General features: G+C 38.5%; 1 pseudogene; it reads left to right on the top strand.

Moving 5' to 3' along the window:
* The first annotated feature begins 685 nt into the window (after positions 1 to 685).
* Positions 686 to 4,716, top strand: LOC102818285 (annotated as a pseudogene).
* The last annotated feature ends 408 nt before the right edge of the window (positions 4,717 to 5,124 follow it).

Genomic DNA, 5,124 nt, shown 5'->3' on the forward strand with positions numbered 1-5,124 from the left:
AATAAGCCAAATTGCAAAGCCATTTGAGCTGCAAGGTTGGTGGTTCAAGCTCACTAGCTGCTCCTTGGAAACCCTATAGAATCGCTATGGGTCGGAATTGACTAGATGGCACTCAACAACAACAACAACAACAACAGCTTGTTATAACATGTCTGAACAGAATTTAGCTTGAAGCATTAAGAGAGATAAGATATTTGTTTGAAAAGAGTAACATGAATACCAAAGCAATATGAATACTGTTAAAATCGAAGCAAGAACAAACATCAAATTTATGGTGAAACTTGGGTGGAAGAATGGTGAAATAAATGATGCTTTATGAAAAGTTTATGGAGGCAATACCCACCTCCCCCAAATCAGCAGTTTTCAAATGAATAATTAACTTTAAGAAGGGATGAGAAGATATTGAAAATGAAGCCCACAGTTTCAATTTGGGAAATAAATGAATCTTGTACAGAGTTCTGATTGAAAAGGACCACTAATAACCAACAGAAACAATAGCCAACATCATAGAGATGCCAATTGCCTCAGCTTAAACAATTTTGACTGAAAAATTAAAGTTGAGCAAACTTTCCATTCATTGTGTGCCCAATCAATCGGAATTTTAAACAAGTGAGATCAATGTCCTGAAGCATTTTTTTTTTTTAAAAAAGAATTGTAACAGGAGATGAAACATGTCTTTACAAACATGATCCTGAAGACAAAGCACAATCAAAATAATAGCTACAAAGAAGCAGAAGTGGGCCAGTCAAGGCAAAAACAGATGGTTAAAAGTAAAGTTCATGGCAACCGTTTTGGGTAATGTTCAAGACAGTTTGCTTGTTAACTTTTTGGAGTGTCAAAACACAATTACATCTGCTTATTATGAGAGTGTTTTGAGAAAGGTAGCCAATGTGTTAGCAGAAAAACGCCCACAAGAGCTTCATCAGAGTCTGTCTCTATTACCACAATGCTCCTGTGCATTCCTGTCATCAAACAAGGATAATTTTGGGAGAGTTTCCATGGAAAATCACTAGGCATTCACCTTACAGTCCTGATTTGGCTCCTAAGGACTTCTTTTGTTTCAGAATCTTAAAAAAAACAAAAACTGTAAATGGCACTTTTTATTTCCAGTTAATAATATGAAAAAGACTGCATTGACATGGTTAAATTCATGCCAATTCAGTCTTTAGGGATAGTTGTTGTTGTTAGGTGCCATCGAGTCATTTCCAACCTATAGTGACTCTGTACAACAGAACAAAACACCACCCTTTCCTGTGCCATCCTCACAACTGCTGCTATGCATAAGCCCATTGCTGCTGCCACTGTGCCGAGACATCTCATGTGGGTCTCCATCTATATCACTGACCCTCCACTTTACCAAGCATGATATCCTTCTCTAGGGGCTGATCCCTCCTGATAATATGTCCAAAGAATGAGAGACAAAGTCTGCCCATCTTGGCTTCTAAGCAGCATTCTGGCTATTCTTATTCCAACACAGATTTGTTCGTTCTTCTAACAGTCCATGGGACCTTAAAACACCATAACTCAAATGCATCAATTCTTCTAAGGTCTTCTTTATTCATTGTTCAACTTTCACATCCATTATGAAGCTAGTGAAAATACCATGGCTTGGGTGAGGTGCACTTTAGGCCTCAAACTGGCATCTTTGCTCTTCTACACGTAAAAGAGATCTTGTGCAGCAGATTTGCCTAATGCAATACATCCTTTGATTTCTTGACTGCTGCCTCCATGAGTATTGATGCTGGATCCAAGCAAAATGAAGTTTTTGAAAACTTCAATCTTTTCTCCATTTATCATGATGTTGTTTACTGGTCTGATGGTGAGAATTTTTGTTTTCTTTACATTGAGGTGCAATCCATAGCCAATTGGTCTTTGATCTTCATCAGTAAGTATTTTAAATCATCTTCACTTTTAGCAAGCAAGGTTGTGTCACCTGCATACTGCAGATTGGTAATGAGTCTTCCTCCAATCGTGATGCCAGGTTCTTCTTCAAATAATCCATCTTCTTAGATTATTTACTCATCATACAAATTGAATATGTATGGTGAAAGCATACAACCCTGGTGCACACTTTTCCTGATTTTAAACCACTCATTGTCCCCTTGTTCTGTTAAAATGATTGCCTCTTGGCCTATATACAGGTTCCTCATGAGTATATAATTAAGTGTTCTGGAATACTCATTTTCCACAGTGTTATCCAATGGCTTGTCATGATCCCCACAGTTGAAAAGACTTTGCATAGTCAATTAAGCACAAGTAAATATCTTTTTGGAGTCCTGATGTAGCGCTGTGGGCTAATGCATCAGACTGCCAAGTCAGTTGAACTGCAAAGTGGGTGGTTCAACCTCACCAGCTGTTCCTCGGAAACCCTATATAGGGTAGCTATGGGTTGAAATTGACTCGACGGCAGTTAACAACAACAAATATCTTTTTGGTATTCTCTGCTTTCAGCCAAGATCAATCTGACATCAACAGTGGTATTTCTAGTTCCACATTCTTATCTGAATCCAGCTTAAACCCCTGGGAGTTCACTGCAATGTACTGTTGCAGCCATTTTTGAGATATCTTTTGCAAAGTTTTACTCACATGTGATATTAATGATATTGTGCAATGATTTCTGCATTTTGTTGGGTCACCTTTCTTTGGAATAGTCACAGATATGGCTCTCTTCCCATCAGTTGGCCAGGTACCTGTCTTCCAAATTTCTTGATATAGATGAATGAGTGCCTCCTGTACCTCGTTTCTTTAAGGATGGACTAAATGGCTAATATCATTGCTTAGAAAAGTGTCTTGAATTTGATAGAATTTATGTTGAAAAATAATGTTTTATCTTTTTTAAATATATAAAACTATGTTTTTTAGTTTTATCTTTTTAATTTCATTTTTCTATGAACTTTTCGAAGTCCCCTCATATATGAATTATACTGATACTACTGGAGACCCAAACCCTGACTCCACACCCAAACTCTGACACCACATCCAATCCTGTTCCTAGATCAGATGGTATTTGTGTGCATGTTACCAGCCAGGGAAAACAAGGAAGTAGGGAAGTAGAATATATTTTAAGAGGAAAATTAACATGGCAGGAATTTCATGGAGTAGCCTCAGGGGAACCATGGGTAGTGTAAACAGTTAATGAGTTCAGCTGCTAACTAAACAGGTGGAGGTTTGAGTCCATTCGGAGGCATCTAGGAAGAAAGACTTGGTGACCTACTTTTGAAAAATTAGTCACTGAAACCCCTATAGAACACAGTTCTACTCTGATACACATGGAGTTACCATGAGTTGAGTTGACTCAACATCAATTAGTAGCCTTGGAAGTAAAAAGATGTTCCCCAATGGGCAACCTGAAGCCGAAGGATAAGGAGAATTGGATGTAAGGCATGTAGTTTATGATCTTCAGCACGGTGAGAGTTATGCACTCCAGCTGGTAAATGATTTCATTCATACTTATCCTTGGCATTCCAGACATCATTCCACCTCAGTCCTAAAGACCTAGTGACTTTATAGGACAGGGTAGGACTGCTGCAGAGACTTCCCAAGGCTGTAATCTTTACAGAGTAAGACTGTCTCGGCTGGTGGGTTTCAACCATTAAGAACTTCAATACTGTGCCACCACGGTTAATGTTCCATCACTCCCCACATACATGGAAATCTAAACCAATAAAAAATTTGGAACACAATCCAGATGGTTTCTCTCTTTCCCAAGGTAGTCCTGTGTTCTTTAAAACATTTTTTTTTTTAAATTGTGGTAGAATAGAATATAACAAAAAATTTGTTATTTTAACTATTTTTAAACATATAATTCAGTGACATTGATTATATCCATCAGGTTATGCTTCAGTCACCAGTATTTATTTCCAAAGATATCACCCTAAGCAGAAATTCAGTACCTCTTAAAGAATAATGCCTCTTTTTCCTCAGCCTTACTTTGGCCTCCATACATTTGCCTATTCTTTTTTTTTTTTTAACTTTTTATTGTGAATTGAGTGAAGGTTTATAGAACAGGTCATCAGTCCCACATTCAACAAATTATACACTTTGTGTCATTACAATGATTACCTTCTACTCAATATACCATCAGTTAACAATATTTAATGACAAATGAAAGAAGAATGGCATTGCATTCATCATCAAAAAGAATATTTCAGAGGGGTGGCTGGGTGGGGAGTTGAGACAGAGCAGTTTGAGGATGTGCCTGATGTAGAACTGCTGGAGTCTATGCTTAGCAACCTCACTGAGCAGCTCATCCTTAAGTGGATCTTTGTTGGGGGCAAGGGTGACATGTGCAATACAACCTGCATCTGCAGCCTGGCAGTTCAGCTATCCAAGAGGTGGTAGAGTGTTCTGATCATCTCCACAGACCCAAACCACAACATCTCGGATTCTTTTGGCCATAAGTTCTCCAAGGTACCTACTGAGGTCAAAGGCTATGAAAACCTCTTTGTCATGGAGATTGACCCCAGCCTTGGAAAGGCAAATCTGCCCGATGAGTTCTTTGAGGAGGAAAGCATGCTGAGCATGAACAAGAAGCTGAGGCAGGAGGCCATTAGTGCTTTCCTGGGTATTGATGAGGCCATGAGCTACACTGAGTTCATGAGGTTGGTGAAGGACATGAACTTCAAGGTGGTTGTGTTTGACACAACACCTACAGGTCACACGCCGAGGCTGCTCAGCTTTCTTACCATCATCAAGATTACTTTGTTCTTTTGGTAGTCTATGGTACTTTTAATATTCTTATTTAGCACCATAATTGAAATGCACCAATTCTACAGTCTTCCTGAGTCACTGTCCAACTCTCATATGCATATGAGGTTATTGAAAATACTATGGCTTGGGTCAGGTGCATCTTAGTCATCAAACTGACATCTTTGCTTTTTAATACTTTATAAGGTCTTGTGCAGCAGATTTGCCTAATGCAATATGTCATTTAATTTCTTGAGTGCAACTTCCATGAGTGTTGATATGAGCAAAATGAAGTATTTGACAACTTCAATCTTTTCTCCATTGATATGGATGTTGTATATTGGTCCAGTGGTGAAAATTTTTGTCTTCTTTTCATTGAGGTGCAACCCATACCTAAGGCTGTGGTCTTTGATCTTCAGCAGTATTTTAAGTCCTCTT

The sequence above is a fragment of the Chrysochloris asiatica genome, unplaced genomic scaffold (assembly GCF_000296735.1).
Source record: "Chrysochloris asiatica unplaced genomic scaffold, ChrAsi1.0 scaffold00120, whole genome shotgun sequence".
In the NCBI taxonomy this organism is placed as follows: Eukaryota; Metazoa; Chordata; class Mammalia; order Afrosoricida; family Chrysochloridae; genus Chrysochloris; species Chrysochloris asiatica.